The 26,643-nt window shown below is 37.3% G+C and overlaps 1 pseudogene; it reads right to left on the reverse strand.

The window, feature by feature from the left end:
* Window positions 1-2,970: 2,970 nt before the first annotated feature.
* Window positions 2,971-8,164, reverse strand: LOC105967789 (uncharacterized; annotated as a pseudogene).
* Window positions 8,165-26,643: the final 18,479 nt, after the last annotated feature.

Consider the following 26,643-nt stretch of genomic DNA (forward strand, 5'->3'; position numbering starts at 1 on the left):
AGATACCAAATCCACCAATTAATATAGAAATATAAATTAATCCGAAAAATAATCCACGTAAACGTAAACGTAGAGTTTTATTTCTACACTCCACTGTATCTTTTTTATCTAGTGTTTTTGATGTTGTTTGTTGATGCGTATGAAAGTCCTAGTACTGTAGTTCGTGTTTTTAAGAACGTTGTTGCGACTGCACTTTTGCGCATGTTTTTTACATGTACGTTTGTGCATGTCCATTTGAGCGAGTGTGCTTATGCATGTTTGTTGATTTGTATTAATGTCCTAGGAATGTAGTTTGTGTTTTCATGATCCTTTTTGCGAATGCACTTTTGCGTGAGTACTTTTGTGCATGCTTTTGTACTTTTACTTATGTGTGTATCTCTTCAGGCGAGCGTTTTTGCGCACGTTTCTCGATGCGCATTCATTTCCTCGAACTATAGTAATTATTTTGTAGCCAGCTGAAATAGCTTTCTAATGCCGCCGGAACCAGTTGATTTGGAGTCCGGATGAGAAAGTTATGCTCGACTTCGTGGACACTACCAAAGATGTTCGGGGATTCTCTCTTCTAATTTTATTTTATTTTCCTAATTGCAACTCTTTTCTTACTCTTTGATCATTTTTGCTTCCTGGACACCTAATTTTCGATTTGTACCTATAAGATACCAAATCCACCAATTAATATAGAAATATAAATTAATCCAAAAAAAAATCCACGTAAACGTAAACGTAGAGTTTTATTTCTACACTCCACTTTATCTTTTTTATCTAGTGTTTTTGCTGTTGTTTGTTGATGCTTATTAAAGTCCTAGTACTGTAGTTCGTGTTTCTAAGAATGTTGTTGCGAATGCAGTTTTGCGCATGTTTTTTACATGGACGTTTGTGCATGTCCATTTGAGCGAGTGTGTTTATGCATGTTTGTGGATTTGTATTTATGTCCTAGGATTGTAGTTTGTGTTTTCATGATCCTTTTTGCAAATGCACTTTTGCGTGAGTACTTTTGTGCATGCTTTTGTACTTTTACTTATGTGCGTATCTATTCTTGCGAGTGTTTTTGTGCACATTTCTCGATGCGCATTCCTTTCCTCGAACTATAGTACCTATTTTCATGATCGCTTTTGGAATCCAATTTTGACCATGTTCGAGTTCGAATTTGGATTTTTTCCATTAGACAGGAATTGTAGCCAGCTAAAATAGTTTTCCAATGCCGCCGGAACCAGTTGATTTGGAGTCCGGATGAGAAGGTTATGCTCGACTTCGTGGACACTGCCAAAGATGTTCGGGGATTCTCTCTTCTAATTTGATTTTATTTTCCTTATTGCAACTCTTTTCTTACTCTCTGATCATTTTTGCTTCCTGGACACCTAATTTTTGATTTATACCTATAAGATACCAAATCCACCAATTAATATAGAAATATAAAATAATCCGAAAAAAAATCAACGTAAACGTAAATGTAGAGTTTTATTTCTACACTCACTGTCTCTTTTTTTTATCTAGTGTTTTTGCTGTTGTTTGTTGATGCGTATTAAAGTCCTAGTACTGTAGTTCGTGTTTTTAAGAATGTTGTTGCGAATGCACTATTGCGCATGTTTTTTACATGTACGTTTATACATGTCCATTTGAGCGAGTGTGCTTATGCATGTTTGTTGATTTGTATTACTGTCCTAGGATTGTAGTTTCTGTTTTCATGATCATTTTTGCGAATGCACTTTTGCGTGAGTACTTTTGTGCATCCTTTTGTACTTTTACTTATGTGCGTATCTCTTCTAGCGAGTGTTTTTGCGCACGTTTCTCGATGTGCATTCATTTCTTCGAACTTAGTACGTATTTTCATGATCTCTTTTGGAATCAAATTTTGACCATGTTCGAGTCCGAAACCAGTTGATTTGGAGTCCGGATGAGAAAGTTACGCTCGACTTCGTGGACACTACCAAAGATGTTCGGGGATTCTCTCTTCTAATTTTATTTTATTTTCCATATTGCAACTCTTTTCTTACTCTTTGATCATTTTTGCTTCCTGGACACCTAATTTTCGATTTGTACCTATAAGATACCACATCCACCATTTAATATAGAAATATAAATTAATCCGAAAAAAACCCACGTAAACGTTAACGTAGGTTTTTATTTCTACACTCCACTGTATCTTTTTTGTCTAGTGTTTTTGCCGTTGTTTGTTGATGCGTATTAAAGTTCTAGTATTGTAGTTCGTGTTTTTGAGAACGTTGTTGCGAATGCACTTTTGCGCATGTTTTTTACATGTACGTTTGTGCATGTCCATTTGAGCGAGTGTGCTTATGCATGTTTGTTGATTTGTATTAATGTCCTAGGATTGTAGCTTGTGTTTTCATGATCCGTTTTGCGAATGCACTTTTGCGTGAGTACTTTTGTGCATGCTTTTTCTACTTTTACTTATGTGCGTATCTCTTCTAGCGAGTGTTTTTGCGCACGTTTCTCGATGCACATTCATTTCCTCGAACTATAGTACGTATTTTCATGATCGCTTTTGGAATCCAATTTTGACCATGTTCGAGTCTGAATTTGGATTTTTGCCATAAGACAGGAATCGTAGCCAGCTGAAATAGCTTTCGAATGCCGCCGGATGATATGAACTAGGCCAACATGTGACGAAACCCAATAACAATATATGGTTTTGGAAACCCAAGACCCCGCAAAGAAACAAGTTTGTCGAACCTTGACCCAATGATTAGTAAATCACGAACCAAGATTACAATGGATACGAAGACGCCACACCAAGAGTTCAAGATGGATTCAAGAATCTTGATGATAAGTCTGATTGTTTGATAAGTTCAAAAGCTCTTTCAAGATAGAAAGAAGAATACTATTGCCTCACAAAATGATTTCTGAATTGATTGCTGAAACATACAACTTAGCCCCCTTTATATAGGGTTCAATATTCTCTAATCTATGGAAATAAACTAAGGACAAGGAATTATTATCTATCCAATCAAATTAGCCACAAATCAGCCAATCTAATTGACAATTATTGATTCTAAATTAAGGAAACGTCTAAATCAGAATATTGATATTCTAAGGCTGAAATTGCACAAGTGAAAGACTCTCCAAAGCCTTGAAACGTGATTACTTCAATTAGACCCTTCCATAACTGATATATTTGTGATTGACTTCCCTTCAATCTGATTTGGGTCCATTTGAATTGTGAATGGGCTTGTACATGGATTTGAACTCATGTTGGGCCTCCAATTATTTGCCATCTCAACTTCTTCTTGAATCAGCCCATATAATGCTTCCTTGAAATGCTTGGCTCTAAGTCTTGTGATTGGTCCGCTTGGCAAGCTTAGTGGCTCTTGGTGGACTTCGTCTCTTATGGTTCCATTTGCATCATTCTCCCCTTCTTGAGAAAGATTTGTCCTCAAATCTGCATCACCTACATCAAATGGAGATAAGTCAGAAACATTAAAGCTATTACTAACACCATACTCACCAGATAGTTCAAGTTTGTACGCATTGTCATTGATACGTTCCACCACTTGAAATGGTCCATCACCCCTTAGAAGAAGTTTAGATCTTCTTTGTTGAGGAAACCAATCCTTTCTCATATCTAGCCACACCCAATCTCCTGGTTCGAAGACAACTTTCTTGCGTCCCTTATTAGCTTGCTTGACATATTGCTCAATCCGACGCTCTATATGTTGCCTTGCCTTCTCATGAAGTTGTTTTACGAAATCTGCTTTTTTTTCGCCATCTAAGTTAACACGCTCATCCAAAGGTAAAGGGGTTAAATCCAAAGGAGTCAAAGGATTAAAACCATAAACAATCTCAAATGGTGAAAACTTAGTTGCAGAATGAACACAGCGATTATAAGCAAATTCAACATGCGGTAAACAATCTTCCCAAGTTTTCAAGTTTTTTTTGTATAATTGCACGCAATAAAGTAGACAAAGTCATATTCACTACTTCCGTTTGACCATCAGTTTGTGGGTGACATGTAGTAGAGAACAACAATTTAGTTCCTAACTTACCCCACAAAGTTTTCTAAAAGTAACTTAAAAACCTTGCATCTCTATCAGAAACAATAGTCCTTGGCATGCCATGCAACCTAACAATATCACAAAAAAATAAATTCGCTACATGTGATGCATCATCGGTTTTATGGCATGCAATAAAGTTAGCCATTTTAGAGAACCTATCAACAACCACAAAAACAGAATCTCTCCCCCTCTTTGTCCTAGGTAAACCCAAAACAAAATCCATAGAGATATCAACCCAAGGTGCATTTGGAATAGGCAAGGGAGTGTACAAACCATGTGGTTGAAGCCTAGATTTGGCTTGCTTGCAACTAATGCATCTTGCACAAATTTTCTCTACATCATGTTTCATGCGTGGCCAAAAGAAATGCTCATGCAACACACCTAAAGTCTCAGCCACCCCAAAGTGCCCCATCAAACCACCACTATGTGATTCCCGAACAAGTAATTCACGCAAAGATGAATGTGGCACACATAACTTGTTCTCCCGAAATAAAAAACCATCATGTAAATAGAACTTCCCGTATGCCCCATTAGTGCAATTTTTAAAATAATCACCAAAATCAGAATCAGTTGCATACAAGTCCTTAATATACTCAAATCCAAGCAACTTAGTACTAAGTGTTGAAAGCAAAACATACCTTCGTGACAATGCATCAGCAACTATGTTTTCCTTACCTTTCTTGTATTTGATAACATAAGGAAAAGTTTCGATGAATTCCACCCACTTGGCATGACGCTTGCTCAATTTATATTGTCCATTTAGATGCTTCAAGGATTCATGATCGCTATGAATCACAAACTCTTTTGCCCACAGGTAGTGCTGCCACGTCTCTAGAGTTCGAACCAATGCATACAATTCCTTGTCATATGTAGGATAGTTTAAAGCTGCCCCACTTAATTTTTCACTAAAGTATGCAATTGGTCCTCCTTCTTGCATTAGTACACCGCCAATACCTATACCTGATGCATCACACTCAATTTCGAACATTTTAGTGAAGTTAGGCAAAACAAGTAATGGTGCATTCGTCAATTTATCCTTGATGAGTTGAAATGCCCTTTCTTGCTCCTCTCCCCACTTGAATGGAACGTTCTTTTTGATAAATGTTGTAAGAGGTGCTGCTATGCTGCTGAAATCTCGAACAAAGCGCCTATAAAATCCAGCTAAGCCATGAAAGCTCCTTACTTGAGTTACCGATGTAGGCGTTGGCCAATCTCGAATCGCCATCACCTTTTCCTCATCAACCTCTATACCTTTAGCACTAACAACATAACCAAGAAACACAAGTTTGTCTGTACATAAAGTACATTTGTTAAGATTAGCAAACAACCTTTCTCTCCTGAAAACCTTTAAAACAAGTGCTAGGTGTTCAACGTGATCATCAAGGTTTTTGCTGTAAATTAGAATATCATCAAAATACACAACTACAAATTTACCAAGGAATGCACGTAAAACATGGTTCATGAGCCTCATAAAAGTACTAGGTGCATTAGTAAACCCAAAAGGCATAACCAACCATTCGTACAAGCCATATTTTGTTTTAAATGCAGTTTTCCACTCATCACCTTCTTTCATTCTAATTTGATGATAACCACTCTTAAGATCAATTTTAGAGTACACGCAAGACCCATGCAATTCATCTAACATATCATCTAGTCTAGGAATAGGATGACGATACTTTACCGTGATATTGTTGATGGCTCGACAATCAACACTCATCCTCCATGTCCCATCCTTCTTAGGTACTAGCAACACCGGAACTGCACAAGGGCTCATACTCTCTCTAATATGTCCTTTCTCCAGTAGCTCATCAACCTGCCGTTGAAGTTCCTTTGTCTCCTCGGGACTACATCGATAGGCTGGTCGGTTTGGAATTGTTGCACCTTGTACGAAGTCAATTTGGTGCTCAATTCCTCGAATTGGTGGTAAGCCTGGCGGTATCTCCTCGGGAAAGACATCTTCAAATTCCTGCAAAAGTGAAACAACATTGCTCAGCAATGATCCGACAAGTTTGTTAGTACTCAAAAGGGCCTCCTTGTACATAAGTACTATAAGGGGCTGTTGTGATAATAAAGCTCTCTTGATCTCACTTTTTTTTGCAATGAAGTTGTATTTTTCCTCTCGCTCGCTCTCATTTTTTTTATCACTCTCTTTTGTTTTTACACTTATCTCCTCTCTTCTCTCCTTTTCTTTTCTCTCAATCTCACCATCTCTCTGTTTTTCTTTACACTTCTCACTCTTTTTTTGTATCTTGAGTTGATCTTCAAGAACTTGCTTGGGACTTAACGGTACAAGTGTCATGGGTTGCTTTTTAATGATAAAAGAGTACCTATTGGTGTACCCTTCATGTGTTGCTCGACCGTCGTACTGTCATGGTCTCCCCAATAGGACATGGCATGCTTGCATATGCACCACATCGCACAACACTTCATCCTCATACTTGCCAATGGAGAATGCCACTAACACTTGCTTTGTCACCTTGATTTCTCCACTATTGTTTAGCCACTGAAGTCGGTATGGTCGAGCATGCCTCAAGGTAGGAAAACCCAATTTCTCAACTAATTCAGTACTTGCAACATTAGTGCAGCTCCCACCATCAATAATAACGCTGCAAACCTTACCATTTACAATACAACGAGTATGAAATAAGTTTTCTCGTTGATTGTTCTCTTCTTCTTTACCTTGTGCACTAAGAGCTCGTCTTGCCACTAATAACTCACCCTCTGCATCATATTGCCCTTCGTATGTATCTCCAAAAGATGGCAGCTCATCTACCTCGTCTTCCTTTTCATCCTCCGATTCGATCTCCCCTTGGGCATTTATCACCATAACCTTTTTGTTAGGACACTCACTAGCTATGTGTCCCCTGCCATGGCACTTGAAACATTTCATATCTCGATTCATAGAAGTGGAGGGTTCAGTGTTACCTTGTTTGAATGTTGTCGCTGGTTTGGCATCCTTAGAAGGTTCGAATTTAGGTTGGTTGATGGCCATTCATCCCGTTTAGGTGCTGCCTTCCACGAATTTGAAGTGATTGCACCTGTTCCTTTCCTAGCCAAATTCCTCCGCTTCAGTTGTTGTTCGACTTTGATAGCTTGGTGCACCATATATCCGTCAATTCCACATAGTGTTGCATCTCCACAACATCTGCTATTTCACGATTTAAGCCATGTAAGAATCTAGCCATGGTAGCTTCCCTATCTTCTTGTACACTTGCTTGGATCATAGCAACTTCCATCTCTTTGTGGTACTCATCGACGCTCCTCGATCCTTGAGTTAGGCGTTGTAACTTGTTGAACAACTCTCTATGGTAGTAGTTTGGAATGAAACGTTTCCTCATGATGGCCTTCATCTCATCCCACGTTTCAACGGGTTGCTCGTAATTTCTCCTCCTTTCCTTCAACAATTGATCCCACCAAATAATAGCATAATCTGTGAATTCAATTGCAGCAAGCTTTACCTTTTTGTTTTCGGAGTAGTTATGACATTCGAAGACCATTTCTATCTTCTTCTCCCATTCTAGATAAGCCTCCCGGTCCTTTCTGCCTTGAAATGGCGGAATCGTCACCTTGATACTTCCCAAATCGTCATCTTGCCTAGGCCTTCTTCCATTGTTAGCACCTCTATACCCACGTTCAAACCTTCCTCCGTGCATTGGACGTTCATCGAGTTCCTCTAAGTCTTCTTCATCTTCAGCATCACCGCATTGTGCCCTTGGTTGCACTCGCCTAGGCGGGTACTACCTCTTTGTTGTCTCCTCCTCCAATTTGTCTATCCTTTCATGAATTTGCTCCAACTCCATTCTCATTACCCGCCTCATCTCGCTCACCAATGCTTGCATTTGGAACTTTGAAATGCCTGGTTGTTGCCCCTCTTCAGTTGAATTATCTCCTCCGTTTTGTGACATGTTAAAAGATCTGCAAGATATTATTAAAAACCTCACAAACACTCCCTCACGTGTTTCCCTCAATATGATGTCACTCACACTCGTGTTTAACACTCAATCGGCTTTTACCCTCTTATATTCTCACCACTCTGCCTTTTTCCGCTCGTTGTATCTTCTTTTCACTCTTAATTGAACTCAAGAACAATCGAGAATCAAATTGCAATTCAAAGTGAGAATCAATCAAACAAATCACAAGAATCAAGAATTAAAGTCCTAAGAGATGCAAGTAATCTCTATAGAGATAAATGCTAAAGAATATAGAAATTTAGGAGCACAAGAATAAAGATACCATATTGAAGATTACGCAGATATTTTCTTTCCTTTCTTTTTTTTTTTCCTTTTTTTTTTTTTTGCTTTCTTTGAGCACAAAAAATACGAAATTACAAGATAAATTGAAACTTGCCTTTGAATCCAAGGCTCTGAATACCAACTGATACGAACTATGCCAACATGTGACGAAACCCAATAACAATATATGGTTTTGGAACCCCAAGACCCCCCAAAGAAACAAGTTTGTCGAACCTTGACCCAATGATTAGTAAATCACGAACCAAGATTACAATGGATACGAAGACGCCACACCAAGAGTTCAAGATGGATTCAAGAATCTTGATGATAAGTCTGATTGTTTGATAAGTTCAAAAGCTCTTTCAAGATAGAAAGAAGAATACTATTGCCTCACAAAATGCTTTCTGAATTGATTGCTGAAACATACAACTTAGCACCCTTTATATAGGGTTCAATATTCTCTAATCTATGGAAATGAACTAAGAACAAGGAATTATTATCTATCCAATCAAATTATCCACAAATCAGCCAATCTAATTGACAATTATTGATTCTAAATTAATGAAACATCTAAATCAGAATATTGATATTCTAAGGCAGAAATTGCACAAGTGAAAGACTCTCAAAAGCCTTGAAAACGTGATTACTTCAATTAGACCCTTCCATTTGAATTGTGACTGGGCTTGTACATCGATTTGAACTCATGTTGGGCCTCCAATTATATGCCATCTCAACTTCTTCTTGAATCAGCCCATATAATGCTTCCTTGAAACGCTTGGCTCTAACCCTTGTGATTGGTCCGCTTGGCAAGCTTAGTGGCTCTTGGTTGAATTCGTCTCTTATGGTTCCATTTGCATCACCAGAGCCAGTTGATTTGGAGTCCGGATGAGAAAGTTATGCTCGACTTCGTGGACACTACCAAAGATGTTCGGGGATTCTCTCTTCTAATTTGATTTTATTTTCCTTATTGCAACTCTTTTCTTACTCTTTGATCATTTTGCTTCCTGGAAACCTAATTTTCGATTTGTACCTATAAGATACCAAATCCACCAATTAATATAGAAATATAAATGAATCCGAAAAAAATCCACTGTATCTTTTTTATCTAATGTTTTTGCTGTTGTTTGTTGATGCGTATTAAAGTCCTAGTACTGTAGTTCGTGTTTTCAAGAATGTTGTTGCGAATGCACTTTTTAGCATGTTTTTTACAAGTACATTTGTGCATGTCCATTTGAGCGAGTGTGCTTATGCATGTTTGTTGATTTGTATTAATGTCCTAGGATTGTAGTTTGTGTTTTCATGATCCTTTTTGCGAATGCACTTTTGCGTGAGTATTTTTGTGCATGCTTTTGTACTTTTACTTATGTGCGTATCTCTTCTAGCGAGCGTTTTTGCGATCGTTTCTCGATGTGCATTCATTTCCTCGAACTATAGTACGTATTTTCATGATCTCTTTTGGAATCCAATTTTGACCATGTTCGAGTCCGAATTTGGATTTTTGCCATGAGACAGGAATTGTAGCCAGCTGAAATAGCTTTCCAATGCCGCCGGAACTTGTTGATTTGGAGTCCGGATGAGAAAGTTATGCTCGACTTCGTGGACACTACCAACGATGTTCGGGTTCTCTCTTCTAATTTGATTTTATTTTCCTTATTGCAACTCTTTTCTTACTCTTTGATCATTTTGCTTCCTGGAAACCTAATTTTCGATTTGTACCTATAAGATACCAAATCCACCAATTAATATAGAAATATAAATGAATCCGAAAAAAATCCACTGTATCTTTTTTATCTAATGTTTTTGCTGTTGTTTGTTGATGCGTATTAAAGTCCTAGTACTGTAGTTCGTGTTTTCAAGAATGTTGTTGCGAATGCACTTTTTAGCATGTTTTTTACAAGTACATTTGTGCATGTCCATTTGAGCGAGTGTGCTTATGCATGTTTGTTGATTTGTATTAATGTCCTAGGATTGTAGTTTGTGTTTTCATGATCCTTTTTGCGAATGCACTTTTGCGTGAGTATTTTTGTGCATGCTTTTGTACTTTTACTTATGTGCGTATCTCTTCTAGCGAGCGTTTTTGCGATCGTTTCTCGATGTGCATTCATTTCCTCGAACTATAGTACGTATTTTCATGATCTCTTTTGGAATCCAATTTTGACCATGTTCGAGTCCGAATTTGGATTTTTGCCATGAGACAGGAATTGTAGCCAGCTGAAATAGCTTTCCAATGCCGCCGGAACTTGTTGATTTGGAGTCCGGATGAGAAAGTTATGCTCGACTTCGTGGACACTACCAACGATGTTCGGGTTCTCTCTTCTAATTTGATTTTATTTTCCTTACTGCAACTCTTTTCTTACTCTTTGATCATTTTTGCGTCTTGGACACCTAATTTTTGATTTGTACCTATAAGATACCATATCCACCAATTAATATAGAAATATAAATTAATCCGAAAAAAAATCCGCGTAAACGTAAACGTAGAGTTTTATTTCTACACTCCACTATATCTTTTTTATCTAGTGTTTTTGCTGTTGTTTGTTGATGCGTATTAAAGTCCTAGTACTGTAGTTCGTGTTTTTAAGAACGTTGTTGCGAATGCACTTTTGCGCATGTTTTTTACATGTACATTTGTGCATGTCCATTTGAGCGAGTGTGCTTATGCATGTTTCTTGATTTGTATTACTGTCCTAGGATTGTAGTTTGTGTTTTCATGATCCTTTTTGCGAATGCACTTTTGCGTGAGTATTTTTGTGCATGTTTTTGTACTTTTACTTATGTGCGTATCTCTTCTAGCGAGTGTTTTTGCGCACGTTTGTCGATGCGCATTCATTTCCTCGAACTATAGTACGTATTTTCATGATCGCTTTTGGAATCCAATTTTGACCATGTTCGAGTCCGAATTTGGATTTTTGCCATGAGACAGGAATTGTAGCCAGCTGAAATAGCTTTCCAATGCCGCCGGAACCTCTTGATTTGGAGTCCGGATGAGAAAGTTATGCTCGACTTTGTGGAAACCCACCAAAGATGTTCGGGTTCTCTCTTCTAATTTGATTTTATTTTCCTTACTGCAACTCTTTTCTTACTCTTTGATCATTTTTGCGTCTTGGACACCTAATTTTCGATTTGAACCTATAAAATACCATACCCACCAATTAATATAGAAATATAAATTAATCCGAAAAAAAATCCACGTAAACGTAAACGTAGAGTTTTATTTCTACACTCCACTATATCTTTTTTATCTAGTGTTTTTGCTGTTGTTTGTTGATGCGTATTAAAGTCCTAGTACTGTAGTTCGTGTTTTTAAGAACGTTGTTGCGAATGCACTTTTGCGCATGTTTTTTACATGTACATTTGTGCATGTCCATTTGAGCGAGTGTGCTTATGCATGTTTGTTGATTTGTATTACTGTTCTAGGATTGTAGTTTGTGTTTTCATGATCCTTTTTGCGAATGCACTTTTGCGTGAGTATTTTTGTGCATGTTTTTGTACTTTTACTTATGTGCGTATCTCTTCTAGCGAGTGTTTTTGCGCACGTTTGTCGATGCGCATTCATTTCCTCGAACTATAGTACGTATTTTCATGATCGCTTTTGGAATCCAATTTTGACCATGTTCGAGTCCGAATTTGCATTTTTGCCATGAGACAGGAATTGTAGCCAGCTGAAATAGCTTTCCAATGCCGCCGGAACCTGTTGATTTGGAGTCCGAATGAGAAGGTTATGCTCGACTTCGTGGACACTACCAAAGATGTTCGGGGATTCTCTCTTCTAATTTGATTTTATTTTCCTAATTGCAACTCTTTTCTTACTCTTTGATCATCTTTGCTTCCTGGAAACCTAATTTTCGATTTCTACCTAAAAGATACCAAATCCACCATTTAATATAGAAATGTAAATTAATCCGAAAAAAAAATCCACGTAAACGTAAACGTAGAGTTTTATTTCTACACTCCACTGTATATCTTTTTTATCTAGTGTTTTTGCTGTTGTTTGTTGATGCGTATTAAAGTCCTAGTATTGTAGTTCGTGTTTATAATAACGTTGTTGCGAATGCACTTTTGCGCATGATTTTTACATGTACGTTTGTGCATGTCCATTTGAGCGAGTGTGCTTATGCATGTTTGTTGATTTGTATTACTGTCCTAGGATTGTAGTTTGTGTTTTCATGATCCTTTTTGCGAATGCACTTTTGCGTGAGTATTTTTGTGCATGCTTTTGTACTTTTACTTATGTGCGTATCTCTTCTAGCGAGTGTTTTTGCGCACGTTTCTCGATGCGCATTCATTTCCTCGAACTATAGTACGTATTTTCATGGTCGCTTTTGGAATCCAATTTTGACCATGTTCGAGTCCGAATATGGATTTTTGACATTAGACTGGAATTGTAGCCAGCGGAAATAGCTTTCCAATGCCGCCGGAACCAGTTGATTTGGAGTCCAGATGAGAAAGTTATGCTCGACTTTGTGGAAACTACCAAAGATGTTCGGGGATTCTCTCTTCAAATTTGATTTTATTTTCCTTATTGCAACTTTTTCCTTACTCTTTGATCATTTTTGCTTCCTGGACACCTAATATTCGATTTGTACATATAAGATACGAAATCCACAAATTAAAATAGAAATATAAATTAATCCGAAAAAAAATCCACGTAAACGTAAACGTAGAGTTTTATTTCTCCACTCCACTGTATCTTTTTTATCTAGTGTTTTTGCTGTTGTTTGTTGATGCATATTAAAGTCCTAGTACTGTTGTTCGTGTTTTTAAGAATGTTGTTGCGAATGCACATTTGCGCATGTTTTTTACATGTACGTCTGTGCATGTCCATTTGAGCGAGTGTGCTTATGCATGTTTGTTGATTTGTATTAATGTCCTAGGATTGTAGTTTGTGTTTTCATGATCCTTTTTGCGAATGAACTCTTGCGTGAGTACTTTTGTGTATGCTTTTGTTCTTTTACTTATGTGCGTATCTCTTCTAGCGAGTGTTTTTGCGCACGTTTCTCGATGTGCATTCATTTCCTCGAACTATAGTACGTATTTTCATGATCGCTTTTGGAATCCAATTTTGACCATGTTCGAGTCCGATTTGGATTTTTGCCATTAGACAGGAATTGTAGCCAGCTGAAATAGCTTTCCAATGCCGCCGGAACCAGTTGATTTGGAGTCCGGAGGAGAAGGTTATGCTCGACTTCGTGGACACTACCAAATATGTTCGGGGATTCTCTCTTCTAATTTGATTTTATTTTCCTTATTGCAACTCTTTTCTTACTCTTTGATCATTTTTGCTTCCTGGAAACCTAATTTTCGATTTGTACCTATAAGATACCAAATCCACCAATTAATATAGAAATATAAATGAATCCGAAAAAAAATCCTCGTAAACGTAAACGTAGAGTTTTATTTCTACACCCCACTGTATCTTTTTTATCTAGTGTTTTTGCTGTTGTTTGTTGATGCGTATTAAAAACCTAGTACTGTAGTTCGTGTTTTTAAGAATGTTGTTGCGAATGCACTTTTGCGCATGTTTTTTACATGTACATTTGTCCACGTCCATTTGAGCGAGTGTGCGTATGCATGTTTCTTGATTTGTATTAATGTCCTAGGATTGTAGTTTGTGTTGTCATGATCCTTTTTGCGAATGCACTTTTGCGTGAGTACTTTTGTGCATGCTATTGTACTTTTACTTATGTGCATATCTCTTCTAGCGAGCGTTTTTGCGCACGTTTCTCGATGCGCATTCATTTCCTCGAACTATAGTAACTATTTTCATGATCACTTTTGGAATCCAATTTTGACCATGGAGTCCTAATTTGGATTTTGGCCATTAGACAGGAATTGTAGCCAGCTGAAATAGCTTTCCAATGCCGCCGGAACCAGTTGATTTGGAGTCCGGATGAGAAACTTATGCTCGACTTCGTGGACACTAACAAAGATGTTCGGGGATTCTCTCTTCTAATTTGATTTTATTTTCCTTATTGCAACTCTTTTCTTACTCTTTGATCATTTTTGCTTCTTGGACACCTAATTTTCAATTTGTACCTATAAGATACCAAATCCACCAATTAATATAGAAATATAAATTAATCCGAAAAAATCCACGTAAACGTAAACGTAGAGTTTTATTTCTACACTCCGCTATATCTTTTTTATCTAGTGTTGTTGTTGTTGTTTGTTGATGCGTATTAAAGTCCTAGTACTTTAGTTCGTGTTTTTAAGAACAGTGTTGCGAATGCACTTTTGCGCATGTTTTTTACTTGTACATTTGTGCATGTCCATTTGAGCGAGTGTGCTTATGCATGTTTGTTGATTTGTATTACTGTCCTAGGATTGTAGTTTGTGCTTTCATGATCCTTTTTGCGAATGCACTTTTGCGTGAGTACTTTTGTGCATGCTTTTGAACTTTTACTTATGTGCGTATCTCTTCTAGCGAGTGTTTTTGCGCACGTTTCTCGATGTGCATTCATTTCCTCGAACTATAGTACGTATTTTCATGATCGCTTTTGGAATCAAATTTTGACCATGTTCGAGTCCGAATTCGGATTTTTGCCATGAGACAGGAATTGTAGCCAGCTGAAATAGCTTTCCAATGCCGCCGGAACCTGTTGATTTGGAGTTCGGATGAGAAGGTTATGCTCGACTTTGTGGAAACTACCAAAGATGTTCGGGGATTCTCTCTTCTAATTTGATTTTATTTTCCTTATTGCAACTCTTTCCTTACTCTTTGATCATTTTTGCTTCCTGGACACCTAATATTCGATTTGTACCTATAAGATACGAAATCCACAAATTAATATAGAAATATAAATTAATCCGAAAAAAAATCCACGTAAACGTAAACGTAGAGTTTTATTTCTACACTCCACTGTATCTTTTTTATCTAGTGTTTTTGATGTTGTTTGTTGATGCGTATTAAAGTCCTAGTACTGTAGTTCGTGTTTTCCAATGCCGCCGGAACCTGTTGATTTGGAGTCCGGATGAGAAGGTTATGCTCGACTTCGTGGACACTACAAAAGATGTTCGGGGGGATTCTCTCTTCTAATTTGATTTTATTTTCCTAATTGCATCTCTTTTCTTACTCGTTGATCATTTTTGCTTCCTGGAAACCTAAATTTCGATTGGTACCTATAAGATACCAAATCCACCAATTAATATAGAAATATAAATGAATCCGAAAAAAAATCCTCATAAACGTAAACGTAGAGTTTTATTTCTACACCCCACTGTATCTTTTTTATCTAGTGTTTTTGCTGTTGTTTGTTGATGCGTATTAAAGTCCTAGTACTGTAGTTCGTGTTTTTAAGAATGTTGTTGCGAATGCACTTTTGCGCATGTTTTTTACATGTACGTTTGTGCATGTCCATTTGAGCGAGTGTGCGATGCATGTTTCTTGATTTGTATTAATGTCCTAGGATTGTAGTTTGTGTTGTCATGATCCTTTTTGCGAATGCACTTTTGCGTGAGTACTTTTGTGCATGCTTTTGTACTTTTACTTATGTGCGTATCTCTTCTAGCGAGCGTTTTTGCGCACGTTTCTCGATGCACATTCATTTCCTCGAACTATAGTAACTATTTTCATGATCGCTTTTGGAATCCAATTTTGACCAAGGATTCCGAATTTGGATTTTTGCCATTAGACAGGAATTGTAGCCAGCTGAAATAGCTTTCCAATGCCGTCGGAACCTGTTGATTTGGAGTCCGGATGAGAAACTTATGCTCGACTTCTTGGACACTACCAAAGATGTTCGGGGATTCTCTCTTGATACGATCCAAAGACGCTCCATGACGAAGAATTGGAAGACGCGAAAGCGTACGAGTTTAAAGACATTATTCGAGCTGTCCTTGGAGAGTAAAGGGTTGAATAAAACCATTGAAGAGTCCGTGGTTTGGAATTGGAAGAAAAGAAAGAGAAGAAGTCGTTGGACAAGTCGAATTCCATGCATCCGAGATTCTCGCCTATTCTGGCAGAGTTTACCATTCGAGTTATAAATCTCGCATCCGAAGTCCAATTGAGCTGATTCAAAATGATTCAGAAAGCTAACTGAAAGATCTACAACTTTCATGTTTGAAACGAAGAGATATTGGAACTGGAACAGTGTCGAAATTGTGCTTTAATTGCATGCACGTTCACAGCCCAATGTCGCGAGTTAAGAAGGGTGATCGAGAAGTCGACTTGAAGATCAAGTTATCTTATTTAATTATGCACGATTTTAATTTTGGTTTTATTATGTTTTTATTATGTTAGAGTCTTTTATGGCTAGGATTTGCTTATTTATTTATTTCCTTATTATAGTTTAGGTAGGAGTCCTTTTCCTTGTGAAAAAAGAGTCTTTTTAGCACTTATAAATAGGTTGCCAATTTGGCTTATTTTATAGGACGAATTTTGAATAAAGTTATGAGATTATTCTCTTTGGTTCTTTAAGAACTCTTCGAACATATCGGTGGATTCCGTTTGTTCACCCCGACCTATCAATCGATTGTGGCGTCTTCACATACCAAGGTTCTTGCCTCTTTATAGGCAACGGGTCGCGGTTCCACCCTTTGAATCTTGTTTTTGGATGTCTTCGATCTTGCTTCCGCATAAGGTATTAGGGTCTCGTAATAAGTTCTACGGGGTTCGTATCAGTTGGTATCAGAGCCAACATCCAAAACAGGTTTCACCTATCTTTATTTTTTGTTGTGTCTTCTAGTATATCTCATCTTTTCTTGAGTTGTGTTATTTAGAGTCTTCTTTAAAAAAAATATATACAAAAAATTCGAATTTTATTTTTTGTTTAGATTTCTTTTCAGCCAAGTTAGGGTTTGTTCGTGTCCAAAAAAAAAAAAAAAAAAACAGTCGAATTTTGTTCTTGTTTATTAGAGTTCCTTACAACCCAAGTTAGGGTTTATAAGTGTGAACAAAAAAAAAAATTGTTTTCATTATGTCCGAGAATGCCGTTTATAAAGGAGAAACAATTAAGCAGCGTAAGATGTCGCCAATGGATAAACGCTTCCAGGAACTCCAAGATCGGATGGAAGGAATTATTACCCAACTAAAGGAACTAAACAAAGATCAACATGTTCGAGGGTCATACCTACAACGTGATGTTCACCAACCGGTTCTGCCTCATCGTGATAAGGAGGTTTATCGTGATGGAAGATATGGTGTGACTGCTGCAACACCAAGAGATGCTTATTTGCGGCGAGGGGCTCAGTTCGATCAACCAAGACGAGGTTATTCCGATTATTACGAGCGAGAGTTAGATGCTTATCCTAGATCAAGTAAGTACTCAGTTCATTCATCCTATGCTACTGAGCTAAAAGAAAGGAGATCGCCGAGTCGAAAATCACGGTGGAGTTCTTCCTCAAACCGAGATAGGGAATCAATACCGAGAGAGGCCACGTTCGATCCTCCATATGAGACTAAAGAAAGAGGTTATTATTCTTCTCAATCTCGTTCAATTCATGATAGTAAATGTTTTTGGTGTTTGGGTTTTGGTCATGTCGCTTCAGATTGTTTGGATAAGCCATTCATGAATTTGCGGTCGGACCATGAGGAATTGAAGGGAAAGGGTGATTCTTTATCGTCACATGGAAAGGAAGATACTCGTCAATCTTTTGAGAAGGAGAACACTCAAACAGATTTGGGAGTTATTGATGCGCTAGTTGAGGAAGAAGTACATGAGAATATTGAGTTGCAGCCCGAGGAGAATGAAAAGTGCAAAACCGCCCCACCACTTGAAGAAAAAGAAGATTCGGATTCGAGGACGAATCCTTTTGAAGAGGTGGAGAATGATATGAGCCAGCCATGCAACGAAGTTAACGCCGAGCTAAAGAAATTACAAACTTACATTGTGCATGTTGATGAGATGGCGGTGCCTAGAGAGATGCTTCATTCATTCTCTATACAGAGGTTGGATGCATTGGGACTTCGAGCTACAAAATATCCATGTTCGTACACATTTCAATGGCAGCAAGATGGTGTGTTCTGCGATGTGGTGCAGAGATGTGTAAGTTTGCTACCAAACAGAGAGATCGATTATGAGATCGATTGTGTTTATACTCATTGTGATATTTGTCCGGATTCAAGGACGAATCCTTTTAAAGAGGGGGAGAATGATACGATCCAGAGATGCTCCATGACGAAGAATTGGAAGACGCGAAAGCGTACGAGTTTAAAGACATTATTCGAGCTTTCCTTGGAGACTAAAGGGTTGAATAAGACCATTGAAGAGTCCGTGGTTTGGAATTGGAAGAAAAGAAAGAGAAGAAGTCGTTGGACAAGTCGAATTCCATGCATCCGAGATTCTCGCCTATTCTGGCAGAGTTTACCATTCGAGTTATAACTCTCGCATTCGAAGTCCAATTGAGCTGATTCAAAATGATTCAGAAAGCTAACTGAAAGACATACAACTTTCATGTTTGGAACGAAGAGATATTCGAACTGGAACAGTGTCGAAATTGTGCTTTAATTGCATGCACGTTCACAGCCCAATGTCGTGAGTTAAGAAGGGTGATCGAGAAGTCGACTTGAAGATCAAGTTATCTTATTTAATCATGCACGATTTTAATTTAGGTTTTATTATGTTTTTATTATTTTAGAGTCTTTTATGGCTAGGATTTGCTTATTTATTTATTTCCTTATTATAGTTTAGGTAGGAGTCCTTTTCCTTGTGAAAAAGGAGTCTTTTAAGCACTTATAAATAGGTTGCCAATTTGGCTTATTTTATAGGACGAATTTTGAATAAAGTTATGAGATTATTCTCTTTGGTTCTTTAAGAACTCTTCGAACATATCGGTGGATTCCGTTTGTTCACCCCGACTTATCAATCGATCTTTCACAATCGATTGTGGCGTCTTCACATACCAAGGTTCTTGCCTCTTTATAGACAACGGGTCGCGGTTCCACCCTTTGAATATTGTTTTTGGATGTCTTCGATCTTGCTTCCGCATAAGGTATTAGGGTCTCGTAACAAGTTCTACGGGGTTCGTATCATCTCTTCTACTTTGATTTTATTTTCCTTATTGCAACTCTTTTCTTACTCTTTGATCATTTTTGCTTCTTGGACACCTAATTTTCGATTTGTACCTATAAGATACAAAATCCACCAATTAATATAGAAATATAAATTAATCAGAAAAAATCCACGTAAACGTAAACGTAGAGTTTTATTTCTACACTCCACTATATCTTTTTTATCTAGTGTTGTTGCTGTTGTTTGTTGATGCGTATTAAAGTCCTAGTACTGTAGTTCGTGCTTTTAAGAACGTTGTTGCGAATGCACTTTTGCGCATGTTTTTTACATGTACATTTGTGCATGTCCATTTGAGCGAGTGTGCTTATGCATGTTTGTTGATTTGTATTACTGTCCTAGGATTGTAGTTTGTGTTTTCATGATTCTTTTTGCGAATGCACTTTTGCGTGAGTACTTTTGTGCATGCTTTTGCACTTTTACTTATGTGCGTATCTCTTCTAGCGAGTGTTTTTGCGCACGTTTCTCGATGTGCATTCATTTCCTCGAACTATAGTACGTATTTTCATGATCGCTTTTGGAATCAAATTTTGACCATGTTCGAGTCCGAATTCGGATTTTTGCCATGAGACAGGAATTGTAGCCAGCTGAAATAGATTTCCAATGCCGCCGGAACCAGTTGATTTGGAGTCCAGATGAGAAAGTTATGCTCGACTTCGTGGACACTACCAAAGAGGTTCGGGGATTCTCTCTTATAATTTGATTTTATTTTCCTAATTGCAACTCTTTTCTTACTCTTTGATCATTTTGGCTTCCTGTAAACCTTATTTTCGATTTTTACCTATAAGATATCAAATCCACCAATTAATATAGAAATATAAATTAATCCGAAAAAAAATCCACTTAAACGTAAACGTAGAGTGTTATTTCTACACTCCACTATATCTTTTTTATCTATTGTTTTTGCTGTTGTTTGTTGATGCGTATTAAAGTCCTAGTATTGTAGTTCGTGATTTTAAGAACGTTGTTGCGAATGCACTTTTGCGCATGTTTTTTACATGTACGTTTGTGCATGTCCATTTGAGAGATTGTGCTTATGCATTTTTGTTGATTTGTATTAATGTCCTAGGATTGTAGTTTGTGTTTTCATGATCCTTTTTGCGAATGCACTTTTGCGTGAGTACTTTTGTGCATGCTTTTGTACTTTTACTTATGTGCGTATCTCTTCTAGCGAGTGTTTTTGCGCACGTTTCTCGATGCGCATTCATTTTCTCGAACTATAGTATGTATTTTCATGATCGCTTTTGGAATCAAATTTTGACCATGTTCGAGTCCGAATTTGGATTTTTGCCATTAGACAGGAATGTAGCCAGCTGAAATAGCTTTCCAATGCCGCCAGAACCAGTTGATTTGGAGTCCGGATGAGAAAGTTATGCGCGACTTCGTGGAAACTACCAAAGATGTTCGGGGATTCTCTCTTCTAATTTGATTATATTTTCCTAATTGTAACTCTTTTCTTACTCTTTGATTATTTTTGCTTCCTGGAAACCTAATTTTCGATTTGTACCTAAAAGATACCAAATCCACCAATTAATATAAAATATAAATTAATCCAAAAAAAAATCCACGAGAACGTAAACGTAGAGTTTTATATCTACACTCCACTGTATCTTTTTTATCTAGTGTTTTTGCTATTGTTTGTTGATGCGTATTTAAGTCCTAGTATTGTAGTTCGTGTTTTTAAGAACGTTGTTGCGAATGCACTTTTGCGCATGTTTTTTACAAGAAGGTTTGTGCATGTCCATTTGAGCGAGTGTGCACATGCATGTTTGTTGATTTGTATTAATGTCCTAGGATTGTAGTTTGTGTTTTCATGATCAATTTTGCGAATGCACTTTTGCGTGAGTAATTTTGTGCATGCTTTTGTACTTTTACTTATGTGCGTATCTCTTCTAGCGAGTGTTTTTGTGCACGTTTCTCGATGCGCATTCATGTCCTCGAACTATAGTACGTATTTTCATGATCGCTTTTGGAATCCAATTTTGACCATGTTCGAGTCCGAATTTGGATTTTTGCCATTAGACAGAAGTAGCCAGCTGAAATAGCTTTCCAATGCCGCCGGAACCAGTTGATTTGGAGTCCGGATGAGAAAGTTTTGCTCGACTTCGTGGACACTACCAAAGAGGTTCGGGGATTCTCTGTTCTAATTTGATTTTATTTTCCTAATTGCAACTGTTTTCTTACTCTTTGATCATTTTGGCTTCCTGTAAACCTTATTTTCCATTTTTACCTATAAGATACCAAATCCACCAATTAATATAGAAATATAAATTAATCCGAAAAAAAATCCACGTAAACGTAAACGTAGAGTTTTATTTCTACACTCCACGGTATCATTTTTATGTAGTGTGTTTTTCTGTTGTTTGTTGATGCGTATTAAAGTCCTAGTACTGTAGTTCGTGTTTTTAAGAACGTTGTTGCGAATGCACATTTGCGCATGTTTTTTACATGTACGTTTGTGCATGTCCATTTGAGCGAGTGTGCGTATGCATGTTTGTTGATTTGTATTAATGTCCTAGGATTGTAGTTTGTGTTGTCATGATCCTTTTTGCGAATGCACTTTTGCGTGAGTACTTTTGTGCATGCTTTTGTACTTTTACTTATGTGCGTATCTCTTCTAGCGAGCGTTTTTGCGCACGTTTCACGATGCGCATTCATTTCCTCGGACTATAGTAACTATTTTCATGATCGCTTTTGGAATCCAATTTTGACCATGGAGTCTAGATTTGGATTTTTGCCATTAGATAGGAATCGTAGCCAGATGAAATAGCTTTCCAATGCCGCCGGAACCAGTTGATTTGGAGTCCAGATGAGAAAGTTATGCTCGATTTCGTGGGTACTACCAAAGAGGTTCGGGGATTCTCTCTTATAATTTGATTTTATTTTTCTAATTGCAACTCTTTTCTTACTCTTTGATCATTTTGGCTTCCTGGACACCTAATTTTCGATTTGTACCTATAAGATACCAAATCCACCAATTAATATAGAAATATAAATTAATCCGAAAAAAAATCCACGTAAACGTACACGTAGAGTTTTATTTCTACACTCCACTATATCTTTTTTATCTAGTGTTTTTGCTGTTGTTTGTTGATGCGTATTAAAGTCCTAGTATTGTAGTTCGTGTTTTTAAGAACGTTGTTGCGAATGCACTTTTGCGCATGTTTTTTACATGTACGTTTGTGCATGTCCATTTGAGTGAGTGTGCTTATGCATGTTTGCTGATTTGGATTAATGTCCTAGGATTGTAGTTTGTGTTTTCATGATCCTTTTCGCGAATGCACTTTTGCGTGAGTACTTTTGTGCATGCTTTTGTACTTTTACTTATGTGCGTATCTCTTCTAGCGAGCGTTTTTGCGCACGTTTCTCGATGCGCATTCATTTCCTCGAACTATAGTACGTATTTTCATGATCGCTTTTGGAATCCAATTTTGACCATGTTCGAGTCCGAATTTGGATTTTTGCCATTAGACATGAATTGTAGCCAGCTGAAATAGCTTTCCAATGCCGCCGGAACCAGTTCATTTGGAGTCCGGATGAGAAGGTTATGCTCGACTTCGTGGACACTACCAAAGATGTTCGGGGATTCTCTCTTCTAATTTGATTTTATTTTCCTTATTGCAACTCTTTTCTTACTCTTTGATCATTTTTGCTTCTTGGACACCTAATTTTCGATTTGTACCTATAAGATACCGAATCCACCTATTAATATAGAAATATAAATTAATCCGAAAAAAAATCCACGTAAACGTAAACGTAGAGTTTTATTTCTACACTCCACTGTATCTTTTTTATCTAGTGTTTTTGCTGTTGTTTGTTGATGCGTAATACAGTCCTAGTATTGTAGTTCGTGTTTATAAGGACGTTGTTGTGAATGCACTTTTGCGCATGATTTTTACATGTACGTTTGTGCATGTCCATTTGAGCGAGTGTGCTTATGCATGTTTGTTGATTTGTATTACTGTCCTAGCATTGTAGTTTGTGTTTTCATGATCCTTCTTGCGAATGCACTTTTGCGTGAGTATTGTTGTGCATGCTTTTGTACTTTTACTTATGTGAGTATCTCTTCTAGCGAGCGTTTTTGCGTACGTTTCTCGATGCGCATTCATTTCCTCGATCTATAGTACGTATTTTCATGATCGCTTTTGGAATCCAGTTTTGACCATGTTCGAGTCCGAATTCGGATTTTTACCATTAGACAGGAATTGTAGCCAGCTGAAATAGCTTTCCAATGCCACCAGAACCATTTGATTTGGTGTCCGGATGAGAAGGTTATGCTCGACTTCGTGGACACTACCAAAGATGTTCAGGGGGCATTCTCTCTTCTAATTTGATTTTATGTTTCTAATTGCATCTCTTTTCTTACTCTTTGATCATTTTTGCTTCCTGGAAACCTAATTTTCGATTTGTACCTATAAGATACCAAATCCACCAATTATTAATATAGAAATATAAATGAGTCCGAAAAAAAATCCACGTAAATGTAAACGTAGAGTTTTATTTTTACACTTCACTGTATCTTTTTTATGTAGTGTTTTAGCTGTTGTTTGTTGATGCGTATTAAAGTCCTAGTATTGTAGTTCGTGTTTTTAAGAACGTTGTTGCGAATGCACTTTTGCGCATGTTTTTTACATGTACGTTTGTGCATGTCCATTTGAGCGAGTGTGCGTATGCATGTTTGTTGATTTGTATTAATGTCCTAGGATTGTAGTTTGTGTTGTCATGATCCTTTTTGCGAATGCACTTTTGCGTGAGTACTTTTGTGCATGATTTTGTACTTTTACTTATGTGCGTATCTCTTCTAGAGAGCGTTTTTGCGCACGTTTCTCGATGCACATTCATTTCCTCGAACTGTAGTAACTATTTTCATGATCGCTTTTGGAATCCAATTTTGACCATGGAGTCTGAATTTGGATTTTTGCCATTAGATAAGAATTGTAGCCAGCTGAAATAGCTTTCCAACGCCGCCGGAACCAGTTGATTTGGAGTCCGGATGAGAAAGTTATGCTCAACTTCGTGGACACTACCAAAGATGTTCGGGGATTCTCTCTTCTAATTTGATTTTATTTTCCTTATTGCAACTCTTTTCTTACTCTTTGATTATTTTTGCTTCTTGGACACCTAATTTTTGATTTGTACCTATAAGATACCGAATCCACCAATTAATATAGAAATATACATAAATCCGAAAAAATATCCACGTAATCGTAAACGTAGAGTTTTATTTCTACACTCCATTGTATCTTTTTTATCTAGTGTTTTTTCTGTTGTTTGTTGATGCGTATTAAAGTCCTAGTATTGTAGTTCGTGTTTTTAAGAACGTTGTTGTGAATGCACTTTTGCGCATGTTTTTTACATGTACGTTTGTGCATGTCCATTTGAGCGAGTGTGTTTATGCATGTTTGTTGATTTGTATTACTGTCCTAGCATTGTAGTTTGTGTTTTCATGATCCTTTTTGCGAATGCACTTTTGCGTGAGTATTGTTGTGCATGCTTTTGTACTTTTACTTATGTGTGTATCTCTTATAGCAAGCGTTTTTGGGCACGTTTCTCGATGCGCATTCATTTCCTCGAACTATAGTACGTATTTTCATGATTGCTTTTCGAATCCAATTTTGACCATGTTCGAGTCCGAATTCGGATTTTTGCCATGAGTCAGGAATTGTAGCCAGCTGAAATAGCTTTCCAATGCCGCCAGAACAATTTGATTTGGAGTCCGGATGAGAAGGTTATGCTCGACTTCGTGGACACTACCAAAGATGTTCGGGGGGGATTCTCTCTTCTAATTTGATTTTATGTTCCTAATTGCATCTCTTTTCTTACTCTTTGATCATTTTTGCTTCCTGGAAACCTAATTTTCAATTTTTACCAATAAGATACCAAATCCACCAATTAATATAGAATTATAAATGATTCCGAAAAAAAATCCACGTAAATGTAAACGTAGAGTTTTATTTCTACACTCCACTGTATCTTTTTTATCTAGTGTTTTTGCTGTTGTTTGTTGATGCGTATTAAAGTCCTAGTATTGTAGTTCGTGTTTTTAAGGACGTTGTTGCGAATGCACTTTTGTGCATGTTTTTTACATGTACGTTTGTGCATGTCCATTTGAGCGAGTGTGCACATGCATGTTTGTTGATTTGTATTAATGTCCTAGGATTGTAGTTTGTGTTTTCATGATCCATTTTGAGAATGCACTTTTGCGTGAGTAATTTTGTGCATGCTTTTGTACTTTTACTTATGAGCGTATCTCTTCTAGCCAGCGTTTTTGAGCACGTTTCTCGATGCGCATTCATTTCCTCGAACTATAGTACGTATTTTCAAGATCGCTTTTGGAATCCAATTTTGACCATGTTCGAGTCCGAATTTGGATTTTTGCCATTAGACAGGAATTGTAGCAAGCTGAAATAGCTTTCCAATGCCGCCGGAACCAGTTGATTTGGAGTCCGGATGAGAAAATTATGTTCGACTTCATGGACACTACCAAAGATGTTCGGGGATTCTGTCTTCGAATTTAATTTTATTTTCCTTATTGCAACTCTTTTCTTACTCTTTGATCATTTTTGCTTCTTGGACACCTAATTTTTCGATTTGTACCTATAAGATACCAAATCCACCAATTAATATAGAAATATTAATTAATCCAAAAAAAAAGCCACGTAAACGTAAACGTAGAGTTTTATTTCTACACTCCACTATATCTTTTTTATCTAGTGTTTTTGCTGTTGTTTGTTGATGCGTATTAAAGTCTTAGTACTGTAGTTCGTGTTTTTAAGAACGTTGTTGCGAATGCACCTTTGCGCATGTTTTTTACAAGAACGTTTGTGCATGTCCATTTGAGCGAGTGTGCACATGCATGTTTGTTGATTTGTATTAATGTCCTAGGATTGTAGTTTGTGTTTTCATGATCCATTTTGCGAATGCACTTTTGAGTGAGTAATTTTGTGCATGCTTTTGTACTTTTACTTATGTGCGTATCTCTTCTAGCGAGTGTCTTTGTGCACGTTTCTCGATGCGCATTCATTTCCTCGAACTATAGTACGTATTTTCATGATCGCTTTTGGAATCAAATTTTGACCATGTTCGAGTCCGAATTTGGATTTTTGCCATTAGACAGGAATTGTAGCCAGCTGAAATAGCTTTCCATTGCCGCCGGAACCAGTTGATTTGGAGTCCGGATGAGAACGTTATGCTCGACTTCGTGGACACTACCAAAGATGTTCGGGGATTCTCTCTTCTAATTTGATTTTATTTTCCTAATTGCAACTCTTTTCTTACTCTGTGATCATTTTGGCTTCCTGGAAACCTAATTTTCGATTTGAACCTATAAGATACCAAATCCACCAATTAATATAGAAATATAAATTAATCCGAAAAAAAATCCACGTAAACGTA

This window comes from Erythranthe guttata, chromosome 8 (assembly GCF_056151865.1).
Source record: "Erythranthe guttata isolate IM_541 chromosome 8, IM_541, whole genome shotgun sequence".
NCBI lineage: Eukaryota > Viridiplantae > Streptophyta > Magnoliopsida > Lamiales > Phrymaceae > Erythranthe > Erythranthe guttata.